The 24,771-nt window shown below is 38.7% G+C and overlaps 1 long non-coding RNA gene across 1 annotated transcript in view; it reads right to left on the bottom strand.

Moving 5' to 3' along the window:
- Window positions 1–24,771, bottom strand: part of LOC133088489 (uncharacterized) — a 40,993-nt gene that overhangs the window by 14,121 nt on the left and 2,101 nt on the right. Inside the window, exon 3 of the long non-coding RNA XR_009700522.1 lies at window positions 4,947–5,151. This is a non-coding gene — a long non-coding RNA (uncharacterized LOC133088489). The remainder of the gene's footprint in view (window positions 1–4,946; window positions 5,152–24,771) is intronic.

Below are 24,771 nucleotides of genomic sequence, written 5' to 3' on the forward strand. Positions count from 1 at the left end.
ATGGTAACTACCTAAGTATCCATCAACAGATGAACAGATAAAGAAAATGTAGAACAATGGAATATTATTCAGCCATGAAAAGAAGGAAATTCTTCCCTTTGCAACATGGACGGACCTTCAGGGCATTATGCTAAGTGAGATAGGTCAGACAGAGAAAGACAAATACTGCATTATCTAACGTATACGTGGAATCTAATGTGTGGAGGTTTTGCCCACATCAAGCAATTCTCAGACACCAGCTAGGTGTTCTACAATTCAACTTAATTCTGACACTGTCTACCCAAAGATAGTATTAGATTCCACAAGTTAAGGGATCAATCCCACAAGACTGTCCTCCACTTCAGGTGCCAATCACAAACCCAGGTCATTACCTAGACTTCTGATTAATTGGCTATAAATCACAGGTTCCCACGACCCCCTCCTTGGGTCCCATTAATTTGCTAGAACAGATCACAGAACTCAGGGAACTAGTCTGCTTGCTAGATTGCAGTTTATTACAAAAGATATTAAAGGATACAAATCAGCAGCCTCATGAAGAAGTACATAGGGTGAAGCCCTTAACAAAGGAGTCTCTGTCCTAGTGGGGTTTGAGGCCTGACTTAGTAGTATGTAGAAGCATTTTGGTTCACCAACCTGGAAGTTCTCCAAATCTCCTCCTTTTGGTTTTAAGGAGGATTCACTATATAGGCATGATTGATTGAATCACTGGCCATTGGTGATTGATTCAACCTCCAGCCCCTCCCCAGAAATCAGGGGGTGGGACTGAAAGTTTCAACCCTCCATTTAAGGTTGGTACCCACAGTAACTACCCCAACCCACATTTTTAGGGGATATCCAACAGTCACCTCATTAATATAAACTCAGCTGTGATTGAAAGAGGCTTGTTATGGATAACAAGACACTCATTTCACCTTTATGGCTCCGAAGTGTTTTCAGAAACTGAGGACAAGAGACCAAATATTATAATAAAAGATGTACCCATTGCTCTTATCACTCAAGAAATTCCAAGGGTTTTGAGAACTGTGAGCCAGGAAGCATAGACGAAGACCAAATATATACAAGAAATACATCTGAGTGACCAATTATATATTTCTTACAAATCACAATATTGCACAGCCCAAGACAAAATTGTGTTGTGAAACCAGAAGTTGTTTCTTCCCCAACTTTCTTCCATTTCTCATGTCTTCCTCCACTCTCACCCCTGCCCTTACTGTCTCCTTCCTCTTTTCCCTTCCTTCTCAGAGATCAATACTGACACAGAACTAACAGGATGTAGATAGATAGATAGGTAGGTAGATAGATAGATAAAGATAGATAGACTCAAGATTTAGTATAAGAAATTGGCTCATGTTATTATGATGGCTGACAAGTCCCAAGATCTATAGTTGGCAAGCTGGAGACCCAGGAGAGCCAGTGGTGCAGTTCAAGCCCCACAGCTGGTAGGCTTAAGACCCCATAAGAGCCAATGTTTCATCCAAAGATAGGAAGAGACTGATGTTCCAGTTCATCAGTCAGGCAGGAGGAGTTCCCTCTTACTCATGGGAGGGTCTTCCCTTTTTTCTATTCAGGCCTTCAATTGATTGGATGAGACTCACCCACATAAGGCAGGGCAATCTGCTTTACTCAGTCTACTGATTCAAATGTTAATTTCATCCAAAAACTCCTTCACAAACATACTCAGAATAATGTTTGACCAAACATTTGAGCACCCCATGGTCCAGACCAGTTGATACATAAAATGAACCATCACAACTGCCTTCCCAGCTTTTCCTTCTTATTTCTGGAAAAAAGTACTATATTGTTCCTTTAGAGAATTTATACATCTTCACTGTCAAATGTATAGATGGTATGGGATTGAACATTTTCACCTCCAACTCTGAAAGAGGACCCTAAAATTATCCAGATATTCTATCCACTTGACCACAGTGCTTGCTTGGTACAGAGACAGACAAGAGTTAATAGAGTTAATGGGCTAATAATAACAATCATTAACATAACAAATATTACCCCACTTAACCATCACAACACCCCATTGGGACATACGCTCCCAAAAAGAAGAGAAAGCTTTGAGAGAAAACAGAAGCTTTGATTCTTTAACTGGATTTAGTAATGTAAAGATCTGACAACTGGAACTGCCCTCTCCATTATGCTCATAAGGAAAGTCAGCCTGAGAATAGAAGCAACCCAGAAGGGGCTCTTGGTGATATGATATGAGCACTGAATCAAGCTGCACATGAAGCCAGGCTCACCTGTGGACTTTTCAGTTGCATGCGTCAGTAAATTCCCTGTTTTTATTTAAGCCAGTTTGAGTTGGGTTACTGTCACTTGGAACAACAAAATTCATAACTGATGTAGAAACTGATACCAAAAGTAGGGTGTTGTAAGAGACAAACCCTAGAATGTGGAAGTGACTGAATCCATGTAAGTACAAAGTAGGAAACTGAGAATCCCTAGTGAACTAAGTAAATAGGATCAGGGATGTGCATGTAACCCAAGCCTAGCTACTGACATGTTAGGAAATATTAGCTGGGGCTTCTGGGAAAAAGAAGCATTGACTCTTCAAATATATTTGATGGTACTGAAATATGTGAGCCACAGAAAGGGAGCCTGGATGAGATAGAGACAATCTAAAGGATGCACAGCCTAAAGACTGATCCTGGTAATAATTTTTGAACCCTGAGTCAAAGTGTATTAGCCTGGGTCCAGTTAGGAGACAAAAACCATATAGAAAGATAAACACGGAAAGTTTAATATTAAAAATTATTAAACTATACTAAGTGAGTAACTATAAGACATAGGCAAATTTTATACGGTACCCTAGGGCTGAGGAAGAATATCTAAGGAAGGATAAAACTTGGGAGGGGGCCTCGTCCCCAAGGCTGGGGTTCAGACCTTCTAGAAGAAAGCATAGTTTGTTACACTGGATAACTCAGAAATGAACTGCGTTTCCCAGACTGGAGCTGTTCTGCAGTTGCTGGGCAATTAGGAAGCAACTCTGTGGAGTGCAGGTAAGGAGCAGGTAATCTGCAATGGTAAAGGACAGAAACCTTCTGGGCACAGTCAAAGCAAGCAAGGCTTACAGAGGGAGCAGTGGCTGGCTTGATGGAAATCCTCTGGGGCGCTGGCAGTTTGCACAAGAACTTACAAAGGGAAATGGGGCACTGATTCAGACAGGAAGGCTTTAGAGTGCTAATTTCCATGTCAAGTGCACAGCAATTAGGTTATTGCCAGGCCAAGGCTGAAAGGTTACCAAAGGACCATGTTCTGGGCACATGACTGGGACAGAGATTCGCCTTATACCCACACTGCTAGCCCACTAGGCATCAGCCAGACAAGGTAGGAGAGCACCTTCCTCCTGCAAGGTCCCTCCAGTGCCCTCTACTGAGAATGCTTAACACAGGTCTCACTTTAAAGGAGAAAAACACTAAAAGAAACTGAAAGGTGAATTTGAAGCCGAGAGGCAATAATTTGATAAGTGGCACACAGGTCATGAGAGCCAATAAATTCCATTTTTGTTTTAGACACTTTCTATTGTATTTTCTGAATATTGCAATTGAAAAGACTGCTGACTGATATAAGACCCAGTCCTCATACCATCTATAGCTAAGTTGAGTTTTTCATTGAACATTGCATTCTTTCCTGACAGCCTTTCTGCCACCATTTCCTATCCAAAATCTTTCTGCCCAGGTGTCGTTTTTTTAGTTAGAATCCTACTTTTGTCACTGACATACATGGTAGCCTATCAATAACATTTTTATTTTAATAAGAGCATTCAAGAAAATGAGGGTTTTAAAAGAGAAGGATGATGGAGTTTTTAGATACCTTGACAAGTTGATAAAAAAATACTTTAGGGACACTGGTACTTCGGGTTCTTCTCTGATAATTACACTATTATCTATAATATAGTCAGAATTTTCCAGTCTTTCAATTCTGTCTGGTCCTTCTAGAATTCTACAGTGGCAACAAAACATGATCTAATAAGGAATGATTTATTTTCGGTATGAAAGAAAAGAAATCTAAGTAAGCAACCATAATGGTCATAGACTATTTAGGTAAAAAGACAATTGCTTTTTATGCTTTTTTAAAAAAAATAAACAGAACTGCCAGGGAATAGAATTAAGGAAGCAAAAATTTTACTCAATACTCTTAGTGATTAAAATACTTATTTTATGGAGGACTCCAAGGGATTTATAAAAGTCCTTAATTGGACAATACTGCCCCTTTGAAAAGCTGGATTTTAAAATTTAGGTATATTTTATATATATATATGTGTGTGTATGTATATACTTTTTTAGTAAACATCAGTAATTTTTCCTAAACTCCTTAGTAGTCCTGTATATATAATGGTAAAGCTGGTCATTTTTATTTCTTGATAAGTGTTTCTTAGTCCTAGGGCTTTATAACCACAAAGTTTATTATTAAAAAGTTTTAGTTCACCTCAAATACTTTCTGTGCTATTTGGAAAAAGTATCTAGGGGGAAATTCATGTAAGAAGAGTAAACTCAATTTAACAGAAAACATGGAAAATTGTTGACAAAGTGCTTTATGTGTGCGTGTGGTTGGCCCAGAGGAAGCATCGGACTGGCTCTGGGAGTGGGAGGCAGAGTGGAAAGATGCAGTGTCTCCTCCTCTGTCTGCTTGTGTTGGATAAATGGATCATTTTATTGTCAGGTTGGTTGAGACTGAATGTCAACATTATACAGGAAGATCCCAAAGGTATGCAGTACAGGGGATGCTGTTGCAGCTTCCTTCGCTTGATGCTATTAAATGAGCTCACAGTCTGTATGATAAAACTTAGAAAATCTGAAGGTCAATAAGTGCCTAGTTTTATAGCATGAGTTTAAGTTCAAACTCTTCATGACTTTATGTGTGCTTCTATGGAAAAACCATATCTAAAACAACACTCTGACAGATGAAATTTACCAGAGAAATGAAACAAAATTTACCTGTGAACTGCTGTACCGATTGGTAGAGTTTTTTTCCCTTTCAATAACAATAGGAGGGGACCTTCAAGATGGCAGAGGAGTAAGACGTGGAGATCACCTTCCTCCACACAAATACATCAAAAATACATCGACGTGTGGAACAACTCCTACAGAACGCTGGCAGAAGACCTCAGACTTCCCAAAAGGCAAGAAACTCTCCATGTACCTGGGTAGGGCAAAAGAAAAAAAGAAAAAAGCAGAGACAAAAGAATAGGGACGGGACCTGCACATCTGGGAGGGAGCTGTGAAGGAGGAAAAGTTTCCATACACTAGGAAGCCCCTTCACTGGCGGAGATGGGGGGTGGGTTGGGAGGAAGCTTCGGAGCCATGGAGGAGAGTGTAGTGCAGAGGGCAAAGTAGAGAGATTCCCGTACAGAGGATCGGTGCCGACCAGCACTCACCAGCCTGAGAGGCTTGTCTGCTCACCCGCCGGAGCGGGCGGGGGCTGGGAGCTGAGGCTCGGGCTTCAGAGGTCAGATCCCAGGGAGAGGACTGGGGTTGGCTGCGTGAACACAGCCTGAAGGGGGCTAGTGTGCCACAGCTAGCCGGGAGGGAGTCCGGGAAAAAGTCTGGACCTGCCTAAGAGGCAAGAGACCATTGTTTCGGGGTGCGCAAGGAGAGGGGATTCAGAGTACCACCTAAACGAGCTCCAGAGACGGTCGCGAGCCGTGGCTATCAGCTTGGATCCCAGAGACGGGCATAAAACACTAACACTGCTGCTGCAGCCACCAAGAAGCCTGTGTGCAAGCACAGGTCTCTATCCACCCCCTCGCCCACCCCGGGAGCCTGTGCAGCTCTCAATCGGTGAGAGCTCTCCCAGAGATCTCCATCTCAACTCTAAGACCCAGCTCCACCCAACGGCCAGCAAACTCCAGCGCTGGATGCCGAATGCCAAACAACTAGCAAAACAGGAACACAACACCACCCATTAGCAGAGAGGTTGCCTAAAATCATACTAAGTTCACAAACACCCCAAAACACACCACCGGACACAGCCCTGCCCACCAGAAAGACAAGATCCAGCCCCACACACCAGAACACAGGCACCAGTCCCCTCCACCAGGAAGCCTACACAAGCCACTGAACCAACCTCACCCACTGGGGGCAGACACCAAAAACAATGGGAACTACGAACGTGCAGCCTGCGAAAAGGAGACCCCAAAGACAGCAAGTTAAACAAAATGAAAACACAGAGAAATATGCAGCAGATGAAGGAGCAAGGTAAAAACCCAGCAGACCAAACAAATGAAGAGGAAATAGGCAGTCTACCTGAAAAAGAATTCAGAGTAATGATAGAGAAGATGATCCAAAATCTTGGAAATAGAATGGAGAAAATACAAGAAATGTTTAACAAAGACCTAGAAGAGCTAAAGAGCAAATAAACAATGATGAACAACAAACTAAATGAAATTAAAAATTTTCTAGAAGGAATCACTAACAGAATACCTGAACAGGTATTCAGATAAGAACAGAAGAACAGATAAGTGACCTGGAAGATAAAATAGTGGAAATAACTACTGCAGAGCAGAATAAAGAAAAAAGAATGAAGAGAATTGAGGACAGTCTCAGAGAACTCTGGGACAACATTAAACTCACCAACATTCGAATTATAGGGGTCCCAGAAGAAGAAGAGAAAAAGAAAGGGACTGAGAAAATATTTGAACAGATTATAGTTGAAAACTTCCCTAATATGGGAAAGGAAATAGTCAATCAGGTACAGGAAGTGCAGAGTGTCCCATACAGGATAAATCCAAGGAGAAACACTCCAAGACACATATTAATCGAACTATCAAAAATAAAATACAAAGAAAAAATCTTAAAAGCAGCAAGGGAAAAGCAACAAATAACATACAAGGGAATCCCGATAAAGTTAACAGCTGATCTTTCAGCAGAAACTCTGCAAGCCAGAAGGGAGTGGCAGGACATATTTCAAGTGATGAAAGGGAAAAACCTACAACCAAGATTAATGTACCTAGCAAGGATCTCATTCAGATTCGACGGAGAAATTAAAACCTTTACAGACAAGCAAAAGTTGAGAGAATTCAGCACCACCAGATCAGCTTTACAACAAATGCTAAAGGAACTTCTCTAGGCAGGAAACATAAGAGAAGGAAAAGACCTACAATAACAAACCCAAAACAATTAAGAAAATGGTAATAGGAACATACATATCGAAAATTACCTTAAATGTAAATGGATTAAATGCTCCCACCAAAAGACATAGACTGGCTAAATGGATACAAAAACAAGACCTGTATATATGCTGTCTACAAGAGACCCACTTCAGACCTAGGGACACAAACAGACTGAAAGTGAGGGGATGGAAAAAGATATTCCATGCAAATGGAAATCAAAAGAAAGCTGCAGTAGCAATTCTCATATCAAACAAAATAGACTTTAAAACAAAGAGTATTACAAGAGACAAAGAGGGACACTACATAATGATCAAGGAATCAATCCAACAAAAAGATATAACAATTGTAAATATTTATGCACCCACCATAGGAGCACCTCAATACATAAGGCAAATGCTAACAGCCATAAAAGGGGAAATTGACAATAACACAGTAATAGTAGGGGACTTTAACACCCCACTTTCACCAGTGGACAGATCATTCAAAATGAAAATGATCAAGTGGGGTTTATCCCAGGAATGCAAGGATTCTTCAATATACACAAATCAATCAATGTGATACACCAAATTAACAAACTGAATGATAAAAACCATATGATCATCTCAATAGATGCAGGAAAAGCTTTTGACCAAATTCAACACTCATTTAGGATAAAAACTCTCCAGAAAGTAGGCATAGAGGGAACCTACCTCAATATAATAAAGGCCATATATGACAAACCCACAGCCAACATCGTTCTCAATGGTGAAAAACTGAAACCATTTCCACTAAGATCAGGAACAAGACAAGGTTGCCCACTCTCACCACTATTATTCAACATAGTTTTGGAAGTTTTAGCCACAGCAATCAGAGAAGAAAAAGAAATAAAAGGAATCCAAATCAGAAAAGAAGAAGTAAAACTGTCACTGTTTGCAGATAACATGACACTATATATAGAGAATCCTAAAGATGCTACCAGAAAACTAGTAGAGCTGATCAATGAATTTGGTAAGGTAACAGAATACAAAATTAATGCACAGAAATCTCTTGCCTTCCTATACACTAAAGATGAAAAATCTGAAAGTGGAATTAAGGAAACACTCCCACTTACAACCAAAAGAATAAAATACCTAGGAATAAACCTACCTAAGGGGACAAAAGACCTGTATGCAGAAAACCGTAAGATACAGATGAAAGAAATTAAAGACAAAACAAACAGATGGAGAGATATACCATGTTCTTGGATTTGAAGAATTAACACTGTGAAAATGACTATACTACCCAAAGCAATCTACAGATTCAATGCAATCCCTATCAAACTACCAGTGGCGTTTTTCACAGAACTAGAGCAAAAAATTTCACAATTTGTATGGAAACACAGAAGACCCCAAATAGCCAAAGCAGTCATGAGAAAGAGAAATGGAGCTAGAGGAATCAGGCTCCCTGACTTCAGACTATACTACAAAGCTACAGTAATAAAGACAGTATGGTACTGGCACAAAAACAGAAATATAGATCAATGGAACAGGATAGAAAGCCCAGAGATAAACCCATGCACAAATGGTCACCTCATCTTTGATAAATGAGGTAAGAATACACAATGGGGAGAAGACAGCCTCTTCAATAAGTGGTGTTGGGAAAACTGGACAGCTACATGTAAAAGAATGAAATTAGAACACTCCCTAACACCATATACAAAAATAAACTCAAAATAGATTAAAGATCTAAATGTAAGGCCAGACACTATAAAACTCTTAGAGGAAAACATAGGCAGAACACTCTATGACATAAATCACAGCAAGATCCTTTTTGACCCACCTCCTAGAGAAACGGAAATAAAAACAAAAATAAAGAAATGGTACCTAATGAAACACAAGCTTTTGCACAGCAAAGGAAACCGTAAACAAGACGAAAAGACAACCCTCAGAATGGGAGAAAATATTTTCAAACGAAGCAACTGACAAAGGATTAATTTCCAAAGTATACAAGAAGCTCACCCAGCTCAATATCAAAAATACAAACAATGCAGTCCAAAAAGGGGCAGAAGACCTAAACAGACATTTCTCCAAAGAAGATATACAGATGGCCAACAAACACATGAAAGGATGCTCAACATCACTAATCATTAGAGAAATGCAAATCAAAACTATAATGGGGTATTACCTCACACCAGTCAGAATGGCCATCATCCAAAAATCTACAAACAATAAATGCTGGAGAGGGTGTGGAGAAAAGGGAACCCTCCTACGCTGTTGGTGGGAATGTAAATTGATACAGCCACTATGGAGAACAGTATGGAGGTTCCTTAAAAAACTGAAAATAGAACTACCATACGACCCAGCAATCCCACTACTGGTCATGTACCCTGAGAAAACTGTAATTCAAAGATTCATGTACCACAGTGTTCATTGCAGCACTATTTACAATAGCCAGGACATGGAAGCAACCTAAGTGTCCATCGACAGATGAATGGAAAAAGAAGATGTGGCACATATATACAATAGAATATTACTCAGCCATAAAAAGAAACGAAATTGAGTTATTTGTAGTGAGGTGCATAGCCCTAGAGTCTGTCATACAGAGTGAAATAAGTCAGAAAGAGAAAACAAATACCGTATGCTAACACATATATATGGAATCTTAAAAAAAAAAAAAAAAAAGAAAATGGTTCTGAAGAACCTAGGGGTAGGACAGGAAGAAAGAGCAGACGTAGAGAATGGACTTGAGGACACGGGAATGGGGAAGGGTAAGCTGGGACGAAGTGAAAGAGTAGCATGGACATATATACACTACCAAATGTAAAACAGATAGCTAGTGGGAAGAAGCTGCATAGCACAGGGAGATCAGCTCGGTGCTTTGTGACCACCTAGAGGGGTGGGATAGGGAGGGTGGGAGGGCGATGCAAGAGGGAGGAGATATGGGGATATATGTATACATATAGCTGATTCATTTTGTTATACAGCAGAAACTAACACAACATTGTAAAGCAATTATACTCCAATAAAGGTGTTTTAAAAAAATTTTTTAAAGTAAAAAAAAACCCAAAACAATAGCGACAGTCACTTAGAATGTGTGAAAAGTCCAAGCCCTAACAATGGATTGTAATTTAATTTGAAATATCAGAAATACATTCTATGTTCATTTAGAAAATTGTGACTGGGTTACATATAAGGAACATTCATCTATTCACTCCACAAAAATTTATTATCTATTATATGCCAGTAGACCATGGTTCCTGCCTGTGTAATAGTCTGTCTAGCATATGAGAAAGTTTTGTTGTTCTAAACATCTGTGATTATTATATGTTAAATGGGCACCACATTTTAAGAAGAATATCATAAAAATAATAATCATTTTTATTTAGTAACATAATTTCCAAAAAAGTTCATATATATATAATCAGTGATTATATCCAATATATTTACTGACTGGTACAGCAAGGCTCCAACAAACCAAAATGTAAATAGAATAAGATTGATTTTGGATGAAATCTGTGGAGTACAGAATCTCAGCCATTATGTCCACTTGTATGTGTGGTTTGAAAGTTTCCACAGAGCCAGGGACAGGACCTTAAAATGGAATGTGTCTCCACACCATAAGCAAGATGAGGGCTAACAAGAAATCATAATATTGGCAAATAGAAATTGATCATTAATTCATATTTACTACATGTATACCATGTGTCAGAAACACATTTGGAGGTATAGAAGAAGTAAAATAAGTCCTAGGATGATGGCAGGAATTTGGAAGGAAAGAAACAGGATGATCCAGAAGGAGAAAGAATAAATTAACTTCAAGGAGATGTTGTGAAGGAAATTTTTCACAACTATCACAGCTATTTCCTCTGTGAAGTATTCAAGGTAATCTGCTAAGAGAAAATAGTGCAGCATTAAGTGCAAAAGTTGTTAAGAGTAGTACAAAATTACCAGCATAGGGAATGGGTAAGGATATGTTAAGATATGCTAGACAATACTGAGAGTCAGTAGTTGGAAATCATAAATGTATAAGGCAGGCAATCAACATGGTTATATGATTTGTTTCAGTATTATTCAATGCCTAGTTCCAGGATCAGAACAAACAGATGGTTAGATTATTCTAGAATTGAGGATTAGGATAATGGAATAACAAGGTCATATGAGTGTTGAGAACTGAGAGTACTACTGGTGAGAGAGATTCAGCTGAAGTACCATGGGTTGACAGCTGGATTGAATAAGGAAATGAAGCCAAAGGAGGCTTATCGATCAAGAACATATGAAGCAAAGAAAGTAGAAGAATCAATGAGAGTGAAGAGCAGCTGCTTCCCTGCATAAAACCTGCAGAAGGGCATTCTGCGGCCTGGAAGAAGAGTTTAATTTACTTCTGATAACAAGGCTTTCTATAATCATGTTTGCCTAGCCAGTTCATTTCTTATTCCTTCCCCCAAATACTCCCAGGAATCCGCATGTCCTGGCATACCCAATGACTATGCTGCTTCCTGTTTTCAAGTCACTGCTATTCTTTCTGAAGAGCTCCTTCTCTTCTCCTAAATCCCGATTCACCTGATGGACTTCTCAGCCTTCAAGACTGTCAACCCACAGAATGGTAAGAAATAAATCAGTGCTATTTTAAGCCACTAAATGTGGGGTTTTAGTTATATAATTATAGATTAATGATATATCTCCCATTTTCAACTCAAGTGCAACTGCTCAAACTTTCCACTGTATCACACTACTGTACCTAAAATATACCTCTATTATTTTACTTATCACACTAGGATTGCAAAAAATGTTTGCATATCCACTCCCTTCCTATTCTGTGAAATATCTCAGTACAATTTTGTGTGTATATATATATATATGTATCTCCTAAATCCTAGCACACAACATATGATAGATACTCAATATATGATGTGAACTAAGTTGAATCTAAATTGAGCTAGTGGGAGGGAGAGAGGGAGAAATAAAGACGCTATGCTCAGTCATTGGAATTTCATGGTTAAATATTTCACAAGTGGAGCAGTTTCTAGAAAAATATGGAAACATGTTGGAGGTGAAGTTGGCTCAGGTACAATCTAGGAATTGAGGTAAGAGTGGGTGCATCATTGAGGATGTGGACTTGTGGCCTAGTATGATGATGGAATTTGTGTAGAGTGGAAGATGGTGATCCTGAATGGGGAGAGATTGTGAACTTCAGAAAAGGAGAGGCTGTGAGTGACAGGTTTTCACAATTCCAACAATGCTCTTAAAGCAACAGTGGACAATTAAGATGATGAGGGTCCAATCTTCTGCCCAACATACACTCAAGAGAGAAAAAGTAAATCTGTACTCCACAAGCGTATTATAAGTAAGTATATTATTCTGGTTTTCCAATCAGCCATTTGAGTGCACCTTCTCAGTCTCCTCCCCCTGAATCCTTTTGTTCCATAGCCACTGAAAGCTTTCTGCTCAATCCTCTTCCCTACACCTATTCTCTGGGCTATCTGAGTCACTCTTATGGCTTCAACCATCACTTAATCTGAACTTTCTCACCCCATATCTTTCATGAGCTTCAGGACTGTTATTTCCAATTCTCTTCTGAATATCTCCACTCTCTGGCCTTTCGGATATATCAAAGTCAAGATGTTAAAGCGCAAACTGATTATTTTCTATTCAAACCATGATTTCCTCCTGTATTTCCCAGTCCAGTAAATGGCATCACTGCCCACTTGGTCAGTATAGAAAGAAACAGCACAATGGTTACAAGCTTGGGTTCTGGGATTAGTCAAATAGAATGTGCTTGAATCTGTCCTTCATAGATTACTACCCACATGATAACTGGCAAATTACTTAACTTTTCAAAGCTTCGGTTTTTGTCATCTGTTATAATCCTCAAAAGCTTGTGAAGAGGATTAAATAAATGCCTATCCAAACCCTCAAAACTAAACATGCAAACTAGACCTCTTGAAGCCATCCTTAACTTTTTCCCCTTCCCTTAGCACCCAACTCTCCCAAGCAACTGACCACAAAGCTCTATTAATTGCTTCTAAAAGGTATCTTGGGATTTCCCTGGTGGTCCAGTGGGTAAGACTCCAAGCTCCCAATGCAGGGAACCTGGGTTCGATCCCTGGTTGGGAACTAGATCCCGCATAAATGCCGCAACTAAGAGTCCGCATGCCGCAACGAAGATCCCGTGTGCCACAACTAAGACCTGGTGCAGCCAAAATAAATAAATAAACTTTTTTTTTTAAAAAAAAAGGTATCTTAAAATATGCCTTTGTCCATTGTCACTTTCACTGCCCTAGCATAATACTGAAACGTACTTCAAATGGCCATTACTAATCTAGCCTAAACTGCCTTTCACACCAGTGTCAGAGATAGCTTTTCAAAAATACAAATCATATCACATCCTTGTCTTCACTTTCAAATTTTTTCAATTGTTCATTTCCCACAAAAGTAATGCCAAACTAAAAAAAAAAAAACAGTAATGCCAAACTCTTTAGAATCTTATATTTGCCATCTTTCCCTGATTTACCTTTACAGTCTAACTGTACATCATTTCTCACCATTCCCTAGATTTTACACTGTCATTCTCCAAACATACTCTTCCGCCTTCATGTCTATTTCCTTTCCTACATCCTCAGTCCTCATTTCTCCTCTGAGAATTCTTGCTCAGGCTCAAATATGATTCCCTCTGTGTTGTCTTCTCAGAACTCCCAAGGACATAGATTGCTCCCTCATCTGTTTTCCCATAGTACTGTATACAAACCTGTCATAGCCTTTATCACACTACAATATAGCTATTAATTCATTTGTCTATCTGTCCAGCTATACTCTGATCTCCTCCTCAGAGACACGAATAGTGAAATATTTATTATGGCATTACCAATCTCTAACATAGTTCCTGGAATATACCAGTACATGTGAGATGCTTGATAAATTGTTGAGAGAATGGATGAATGAATGAATGAACAAAGAAACTATGTAGCCTGAATGGTTCTGGCTCTACATTATTTACATATGAATTAAATCCAAATAGTTCCAGTACATAAAAAGAGAAAATCCTGAAACTTAGGCACTAACTTGAAATACATGATCTACAAGTATTTTTCCCAGCTCCAAAATTCTGTGATATTATCATAAACTGAGCTAAAGACTTTCTCCAGGCAAGTAGGATTAGAATTTTGTCTGGGACACACAAATTTGTAGAATGAGGTCTAGTGAGTTGTTTAGGGTGTGTTTCTAATTAATTCTATCATATTACCATTAATAAATTATGTTTTGTGAAGTTTATACTTTTCAATTTAGCAAAATTGAATTATGCACAATAGTTGATCTTTCAAAATGATAACATAGGGAAGAAAGTGTTTTTTTCCTAAAATCTTGTCAGTTTGAGTGACATGTGAGTACCCAGCACTAAGCATCTGTTGGGAAAATCTTATTGTTCTGTGTCTGTCACTAGAAAATTGCAACAAACGTTGCAAGACCTACACACTGAAAATGTTATGATGTGTTTTTAAAACTGCTTTCCACAGAAGGTCCTTTATTTTATTAGAAAATTATAAGCAAACAAGTCTTGTTTAATGGCTTTCAAAGTATAAGCACATTTCATGTCAAAATTGTTTTACTCTCAACTGCTTACTTGTGTGAGAAATCTGTCAAGCCCTGGTGCCCAAGAAAATAGGGTACCATGGCAGAAGATTTTTTGCTGAAGGAAATAATGTATGCTCAATTAAACCAATACAGCGTGTGTAATGATCTGATTCCATCTTAGAAAGAACTGTCAGCTTTCTGTTCTGGGATCAGAATTTTCCTAATGCCTGGACTTTTGGTGAATTCTATGTAACAAGTGACAGTCTTGAGCTTGTATCTCAGCGAAAGTTGGGCTCTTATTTTTTCTCCTTTCAGTACTCAAATATTCTTGGGAATTTTACCTTTCTTCCTGATATCCTCTCTGTCTCTACTCCTTTTCCATACTGCTTTTAACTTGCTAAATATTTTAACAATTAAATATTCAGCCAGTTTTTCAGGGGAATCAACGGTTGGTTGTGGTGTTATTTTATTTGAGAGTCATTCCCAAGTGCTTTAGCTCTTCAAATATCAAAAAATGTGTGCTTCAAAATGAATAGGTGCTAATAAAATATGGTGAAAAAAATCCTCGAGCACCCCAATGTCCCCTTATAGTCTATGCTATTTGACAAGTTTATACCAATCTGTTTCTGTAAGCAGAGATCATTAACAGAACTTTCCCCCAAAAAAGATGACAATATATAACACTTAAGATGCATGTTTTTCTAGATAGTCTTTAAAAAAGATGACTTCTAAACATAACATAATAATATTTTATGTTACTAAACTGCCATCTACTGTGCTTGTTCACCCAGTACACAATACCATCTTTTACAGGCTTGCCTTTTTCAATGAATATGTGAATTTATCCCCCAGCTGTTTCTTGACATTCTTTCTTTCCCTTGTTCTAGCCATGTGTACTCCTTAGAGACCAGGAAAAAAATTATTTCAACTAATTATAGTCCTACCAAAGCCTTTCACATCATTTAAGACCTGATTATACACAGTGCCATGAAGACGTGTCAGTTTGAGGCAAGAAGAGGTTTAGAGAGGTTTACACTTTGCAGAGTGCCACCTGTCTCCAAAGGGCACAGTCATTAAGACGCTCCAGGTGCACGTTGTGGGAGCAAAACAGCATAATGAAGTCCTTTGCCTCCTTGTGCACCTTGTGATTAATAACATTCCCCTTCAGTTGTAGCAGATTGTGCACCATGTTCGCTGCAAGAAACCTGGAATACCAATCTACTTTTCTATCTTTCTCTAAATAGAATAAATTGCCATTTATCTATGACATGAATCAGAAGAATATACATAATAGGGTATTTCTGACACAATCTACTTTTATAAGAGCAGCTAATAAGCCAACTGAATGATATTTATTCAATAAGCAACATTTAATATGTATCACTGATCGAATTCTACCTAATCCTTTTTATCCTATATCCACACACGTAGAAATATAATTGATATCTATACTGATAACCCGAAGGCGTTGTAAAATTACAAGTTGCTTCATGAATCATAGAAATTGGAAAGAAAACTGACATTTATCAAATACCTATTATTTACTAGACATTTTCACTAGCACTATCACATTTTATCCACATAACAGCCTGGTCAGGTAAATATTGTTATCCTCATTTTCATGATTGAATGGGATTGAGGCTCAGAGAGATAATAAGAACCAACACTTATTGACTGCTTACTATTTTCCTGGCATTGTGTTTATTAATTTAAAGGTATTGCCTCAATTAATCCTCAGACCCACAATATGGAGTAGATGCTATCATTATTCTCCTTTATTAGGGGTGACTCAGAGAAGTTAAATAACTTTCCCAAGATCACACAAATTATATGTAGTAAAGCCAAGATCTGAACCCAGGCAAACTGTTTCCAATGCCTGTACCATTAACACCAACATTATGTGTGTGACTGTACTTTAACGTTAAATGAGTTGTATTATTATTTTGTTTTTGAAAATTGGGAATACATGTTTGGTACACGTGGTAACACTCAACTAATCTAACTCCCCTACTAATAGCTATTAATACTTGTTCCTTCTTATGCATTTACCGTCAAGCATTTTACATGCGTCATCTTGTTTGAAATTCACACACATATGTAATATTATCCCCATTTGACTCTGATAAAACTGAAGTTTGGAGAATAACAATAAGAATAATCACAGCAGACACTTACTATGTGGCACTTACTATGTGCTAGACACTCTTCTCTCAAAGAGTTTAAAATATAGTACTTATTTAATTCTGACAACAAAATGATGTATTATTATTCCTACTATACAGATGAGGAAACTGAGAGGTAGCATTTTGACCTTTGCTGTGAAAGTGAAGAATTGGTCCCACTATGTTTTTTAAAATTACCTCTCCCGTATCCACCCTGGGGCCGTGTCAGGTCGGGGAGGGGGAGCCATTGGTGCAGGGCCAGTTTTGTCAGCAGAGCAGAAATTCCAGTCCCAAAAGCCCATGATTTTAACCACTACTCTAAACTGTGGAACAATTTAAAGTAGTCATTCCTTGTTTATCGCAGCAAATGTTAGCAACATGCCTTAACTATAATAGCATTCATCACAATCAAACATTTTGTTGCATACCCAGTAATATAAATTATGCACATTTGGTATGGAGTGGGAGGGAATCAAGCCTGTACAATTTCACACTGGTCAGGCTTGTGCATAGTTTCAATGATGGCAAAAATAAAATTCCTTTCTTCATGTGTTCTACAAATATTGAGTGCTATGTTCCAGGTACTGACATTAAAGAAATAAGTAAGATTTACTCACTATCTATGAGGAATTTGGGATACATAAAACAAATAGGTAATTACAACCTAAAGGGACAGTTGCTAAAATAGAGTTTTGCTTTCTAAGCCAAAGCCAAAGCCACAAACCACTATGTGTTACGTTGCCACACAGCCCCAAAAGAGGTTACACACAGGACAGAGCTGGCAAAAAAAGAGGAAGGTAGAAGAGCATTCCTCCATACTGATAGGGTAAGACGGTTAAAAATACTGTTATAAAATGGTACAGATGACCGGTTTGAAGGGCAGAAATAGAGACACAGATGTAGAGAACAAACGTATGGACGCCAAGGGGGGAAAGTGGCTGGGGGCGGGGTGGTGGTGGGATGAACTGGGAGACCGGGATTGACATGTATACACTAATATGTATAAAATAGATAACTAATGAGAACCTGCTGTATAAAAAATAAATAAAATAAAATTCAAAAATTCAAAAAAAATACTGTTTTAGCAGTTGCAATCATATTTAAAGTTCCAATAATGTTTATGTGTGAACTAGAGGTAGAATTCACTTTCTCTCCCCATCCCTTACCCACCCCCCTTTAATTCCCTCTATCTATCAGCTCTCATTGTCTCTCCTTGACTTCTTTTTGTGAGTGGGTTCTCTCTATATATTGGCTCTCACACTTCCATTTACCAGCTTAGAAACTCAAATGGAGAGAGAACTTCTCTCTCCCAACATTCCTAATCAAATCCTAGGTAATAATTCTGACTGGTCTTTCCTGATGCACATATTCATTCTTCAACCAATCACCATGACCAGGCAAGCTAACACACAGGATTGGATTATCAAATCAGACTCACACAAATCAGAGATTTTTACCTAGCATCAAGCTTTACTAAAAATTCCAAGGGTACAGGCAATCAAGAGACAAAGATAAAGCAGTGAAAGGTCTGGGACATTCTTGCCAGGTCCTTCCTATCCACTAGCCCAGAATAATAGACAAGGCCTGTGTGAAGCTTTGCAGATTGTTATTTCACAGAGTGAAGCATGTAATTTCTAAAACATCTCCATTTTATACCTCAGAGAGTTGTGCAGCTTACATGACATTCTCTTGGGAGGCCATGTCCCATAAATCAATAGATTCCAGATCTACTTACTGTAAGCAACCCTTACCAAGGGAGAGCCTACTCAGGGCATTCTGCAGATAAGGCTCCTCCTCCTGTCTAAAATCATTACTCTATTTACCTGGAAGTCCAGTTGAGGAGATTAGACCAGATCACCTCCCTTCTTTGCTTTTTCCTAGTGCTATCTCTCAGGTAAAGTAAGGGAATGTCACAGGCCAGCTACTTTACTTCTTCCTCCCCTTCAGGAGACCGGGCATTCTGATTGGATGGCCTGGGACAAGAATCCCACACTGGGCTTGGGGTTAAGGGGAGCACCATGATTGACCTTCCCCCCCGAGAAGCACCTGGAGTATGAGATTGCAACAGGAAAGCACATTAAGCAGATATAAACTGTGACTGCTTTGGTCCGGTCTACTATCTGTCCAGATGACAGACTTTTAAGATTTCTAACAATGTACAACTTTCCTGTTCCAAAACTTTATTTTTCTCTAGATTCTAGCTGTGAAAAACTCTCCAGTTATATCCTGTGGCTCATTGAATGAAGGCAAAAGAACAAGTAGTGACAGCAAAGAAGGGGAACAACTAGACTCAATCTTGCGGTCTGTGGAAAAGTCGAAGAAATGCCTAATAAAGCCTCACAAGGAATCTTACAAAGAATATCTCAAGCAAGTATTTTCCATCCAATTCTCTTAATGTCCTCACATCCATTTGCCTACAGAAATTCTAATACAGCAACTGAATTTCTTTAACCTTAGGCAGGGGGCAGAAACAGCTACCCTACTGACCTAATACTCCAGCAGGCATTTTTTTGTTTGGCTAAAACAGTATTTATTTTTAGGTTAAATTGGAATGTCTCTGAATAGTCTGTCACAGTCTCTTTCACTACCTAGTGTCTTACACTGGCCTGCTCTATTCATTTATGCTACTGCCTTGTCCCTGTAAACATTTGAGGTTTTCGAGCCATGGTTTAAGGTCTTGACTTCGCTAAACTGAAAATTCCTTTGAAAAGAATGTATACTTAAATTGTTTTTAGTTATTTACATCAGTGTAATGCCCATAATACTCTCTAATTATGCCCATACTACACTTACAACACTACTTATTAACTATCTCTTTACACATCTGTATTCATTTGCAGTCTGTGAGTTCCTTAAAGAAAGAGGCTGTGATATCGTCCTCTTTGTAGCTACATCTAGCCTTGTCTTGTTGAGTGAATGAATAAATTAATGAATGAATATGCTGTTAGCATCAAGCATCGCACTCCTCCTGTGACATGGGACGCCTGTGAAGTCCTGTGTCAGCTAAAATATCTTTGTCATAGATTGATGGCAGACTTTAACAAATTTTTATTCTGATATGATTTTTCCCACAAATTTGCATGCAATCTCAGTAATTACCCACTTTTTTTTTTAAACACACGTGGTCTAGAAAGTACTGCATTAAACTTGCAGCTGACACCTTATACTTGCTTTGCCTTTCAGCCTCCAGCAGGGCCAGCCTCCTTGACCTAATTAGATTCTCCACTCCCACATAGCTAGTAAATACTATAATTAATTTATAAAGGACTCTGAAACACCAGCTGGCAATAATTTCCTATTGCACAGAACAAAAAGAGTATTTAAATTGTAGGATATCTGTGAAATGTATATGTGTGTATACTTACATCTTTTAATCCACTGAATTTCCAGGAATGACAAATTGTAAAGTGTACTAAGTAAACAACGTTTAATAATTTCTTGTCATTTCTTTCAGCACATTAATTTTAAATTGTAGAAAGAAATCTGTGCGACAAAAAATTCTTAGAGACGTATATTTGGGGTATGTGAGATTTGCATGTCTATGAATATTCACACACATCCCAAGCACTATAATAAACTATGTTGTTCTTAAAAGAATGTGAAGGAGAAAAAGGTGGACAGTTAGTTTAAGGATTTCTCAATGCCTTGAGACAGTGACAAGTGTAGTGAACATCTGCTGGAGTATTTGCCTGTTCAAGAGCTGTGGTAGGCAGAATCTTTAAGATGGCTCCTAAGATTCTTGCTCCCTGGTACACATGCCTTGTATTATACCCTCCCTTTGAGAGTGGGCAGGACCTGTTAATGTGATGGGATGTCACTCCTTTAATTAGGTATACTATAGAGCAAAGGTGATGGAATCATTTCTCCCAAGATTACATTATGTTATACAAGACTACATTTGTGGTGATGGTGGTAATAGTAATGGTAGTAGCAGGTGCAGCAGGAACAGATTGGAAAGAAATTCTCCTGCAGGCTTTGGCGAAGTAAGCTCCATGTTGCAAGAGGGCTGTGTGATCAGGGCCTGAGGGCAGTCTCTGAGAGCTGAGAGAAAATCCTGGCTGACATCTGGCAAGAAGACAGGGACCCCAGTCCTCTAGCTACTAGGAACTAAATTTTAGCAACAACCTGAATGAGTTTGGGAGATGTCCCTTAGCCTCAGATGAAACTGCACCCCCAGCTGATACCTTGATTACTATCTGGTGAGACCCTAAGCAAAAATAAGCCATACTCAGACTTCTGACCGACAGAAACTGACAGATAATGAACTGTGTTGCTTTAAGCTGCTAAATTTGTAATTTGTTAACACAGCACTAGAAAACTGATATGAAAACCAACTGCCACCCCACAGGGGCAAGTCCCAGAGCTTCTCGGGGACCTGGTGGATCCCATGCACAGTGAGGGGGGGGGTATTGTCGAGAGGGTCCTAAAAGGGAGAAACAGGGACTGAGGCCAATAAAATCCTGGTACAGATTTAGGGTGTCCTGCCCAAAAGGGCCTGCTAACCTGGCCAGTCCCCAGCAGACAATAGAACATTTCAGGGCTTCCATTTCCAGGACCCACACAAGACTAGGTTCTGCCTCCCAGGCCCTGCCAGATGGTCCCAGGCACCACAGAGGACTTAGAACATTTGGAGGAAGGTTCTCCAAAGCGTTCCCCACACCCCATCCCCCAGAGGTGCAGGGATGGGTTAATAGTCCCTATTGCTCAGGTCTAAGGGTGGTAACTGCATCTGTCTGTCCTGGAACTAAGTAGCAGGGGAAACTGGTCTGCAAAAAGAAAATTATGTGTAAGCAGAGACAGCAACAAGAGAGGAGAAAGCACGCTGCTTGGATGCGAGATGACTTCTTTTAGTCTCCTTCTGAATCTGTGCTGTATTCTTGCCTTCCTATTCCATCAAATACCTTTTCTTTATAATATTAATTCCCTTCCCCCTTTCATGATTTAAGCCATTTTATTTTTATTTTTGTTACTTGCAAGCATACAGAGCTCTAATACAATATTCGAAGCCAGATTCTTAGCTTTGTAGATTCGGAAACTCAAGTTTATCATTTCCACCAGGGCACATTAACCTCTTGGGGATCAATATGTTAAGAGGACCCATAAGAAACTAATATGCACCTCAGAATGTCAATTTATCAATCTATAAAGAGAGCTGTATCTAGAAAGAAAAACTTGTATGGAGAACTCACTCTGGGTATTTCACCATGGTAGGTTAAATGCACTCAGGAGAGGAAATTATCAATCACAGGGTTGTTTGGTGAGCATACACAGTTGTCCCCTGGTGCCCTCGGGGGTACTGGTTCCTGAACCCCAGGCAGATACTAAAATTGGTGGATGCTCAAGTTCAATAGTTGGCCTTCCCGTCCACATCCGCAGAGTCAACCAACCTGGGTTGTGTAGTAGTGTGTTTATTGAAAAAAAATTTGTGTATAAGTAGACCCATGCAGTCCAAACTCTTGTGTTCAAGGGTCAATGATAATGAGAAGAGAATGAGTAGTCTTGAGGGATTTTTCTTTCAAGTTAGGATAATTGAAATTCCTTCTCTACTCTAGGAATATTTCTCTTTGAAAAGTTAGTTGTAGTCCTTGAACTCAAATAGCTTTCTATTCTGGTCATTGCCAGATATATTCTTATATTTTGTCTACTGCTATCCTAGACTTATCTCAAGTCATCTTTCTGTTGACATATGATTCTCCCAGAAAAATTTTACTAACTATAGTTGATTAACTTTTTGGAACTTTAACTGCATGTTATTCACCACCTCTGGCGTCTATTACTTGTGAGCCTTTAATTGAATAATAATAACCATTATTTATTGAGTTCTGTTTATCAGGCACCTAAGTGAGCTTTCTCACTTAATCCTTTTAGCAATTCTAAAATACTGATACTACTATCATCATCTCTGTTTCCTAGACAAAGAAGCAAGATACAAATAGTTTAAGTGATTTGCCTAAGGTCACATAGTTAACAAGTAGTAGAGCTGAGATTTGAACCCAAGAAATCTGACTCCAGAGTCATCATATATTACACCTTATGGCCTTTCACAAGGTCCTTACAGTTTCTAAACCTTGATTTCTTATCTGTAAACAAAGCTAATAATATCTTTCCTAGGGGCTCCCCTGGCAGTCCAGTGGTTAGGATTCCATGCTTCCAAGGCGGGGGTGGGGTGGGGTCGGGGTGCGGGTTCCATCCCTGGTCGGCTGGTCAGGGAACTAGGATCCCACAAGCCGTGCAGTGAGGCCAAAAAAAATAAAAACTTTCCTAAAGACTGCTGGGAGTCTAAATGTGACAATGGATGTAAAGCTCTTAGCACACTACCGAATATAGAGTAAATAGCTATTATTAAAATAATTCCCTTGGGAATATGGATCAGATTTGGGAGAGTCCTGTTCACCTTAATATCACAAACACAAACCAGATTTTAGAGTGAGTTAATTAATTCTATTTTCAGATGGCTGATCTAAACAGTCACATGCTAATCCTTCCAACCTCAATTCCAAATGATACTTTATTACCCAATTTCTAATTCTGAGTGCCTTCTGGAGGCCGCAGCCACCCAGCCCTCCATCTTGCAGACTGCACTTATTGCTCTAAAACTCAGTCACAACTTCACACACTCCCCAACTTTGCCTAGGGTAACTGCTGTCCTAGTGACCTAAGAAGTGACTTTCACTTTCCACAAATTCCCAGATTAAAATTAGAGAATTACTTAGTTATGAGTATTAAGTTCACAGATTTATTTATTTATTTAAATTCCTTGTTCTTCTGAGTAAGACCTACTTACTTCAAGAACAAATATTTTATGGTTGCTTGTTAAGTTATAATTCCAGATATTTTATAACACAAGGATTTATATATTATAAACTTTTTAAAAAATTCTGGTCAGTTAAAAAAACATGATTTTAATATATTTCAATTGTAACTCATGCAGTGAATTTAAGATTTGGAACTTTATAAAGTTATTTTTCATTGTTTTTGAATAGCAGATTTTTTGCCTGCATGTATCTGAACATGCAAGAACAAAATCTGCTTGATTTTTCTGTATTTTAAGAAAATTCTCTTAGTTTAGAAATGTAAACCTCAGAAGTTAGATCACTGCCACCTCAAACCCTCAGTTAACTGTAGAACTGAGAACAGATCTTTTCTTAATAGCTTTGTAACACATCTTAATATGAGATATGGCGGATTCAACATCCCAACTGTAAGAAACCTCAATCGCCATTAGGGCCAGAAGGTATCCATGTATCAATCATACTCAGAATGTCACAGGGGGGTCTGTGATCACTCCTTTTGCCCCTAAAGTTAGTACAATATTTAGCCAGGATCTACTGGATGAGAAGGATAGGTGGGATATGGTGAAATGGGCAAATTTATTTGTTTACACTTATTGAAGTTTTAAGAAAATGCCTAAATCATAAGTGCCACAGTTAAATGAATTTTTATAAAATGAACATACCTATGGAACCAAAACCCAGACCATGACAAAGAATATTACCAGAACTCCAAAAAGCTCTTAATGTCCCCTTTCAGTCATTATCTCCTCCCCACTCCCTAGGGTAACCATCATCCTAGATTAGTTTGGCCTGCTTTTGAACTTCATGTAAATGGAATCATATAGCATGTGCTAGTGTGTATCTGGCTCTTTCAATTCAATATTTGTGTGTGTGTGTGTGTGTGTGTGTGTGTGTCTAACAGCCATACTCTTCAATGTGGCTGCGATTTGTTTATTGTCATTGCTGTACATAGAATTTCACTGTGTGAACATATAACAGTTTATTTACCCAGGCTACCATTTATAAGTAATTAGGAACTTCTAGTTTGGGGCTATTATGAATAGTGCAGCGATGAACATTTTTACATACATCTTTAGTGAACATATGTGCATTTCTGTGGGGAACATACTACTTGGGAGTGGAATCTTATGGTCATAGGGTATGCATATGTTCAGTTTTAATAGATTCTG

This window comes from Eubalaena glacialis, chromosome 3 (assembly GCF_028564815.1).
Source record: "Eubalaena glacialis isolate mEubGla1 chromosome 3, mEubGla1.1.hap2.+ XY, whole genome shotgun sequence".
Taxonomy (NCBI): domain Eukaryota; kingdom Metazoa; phylum Chordata; class Mammalia; order Artiodactyla; family Balaenidae; genus Eubalaena; species Eubalaena glacialis.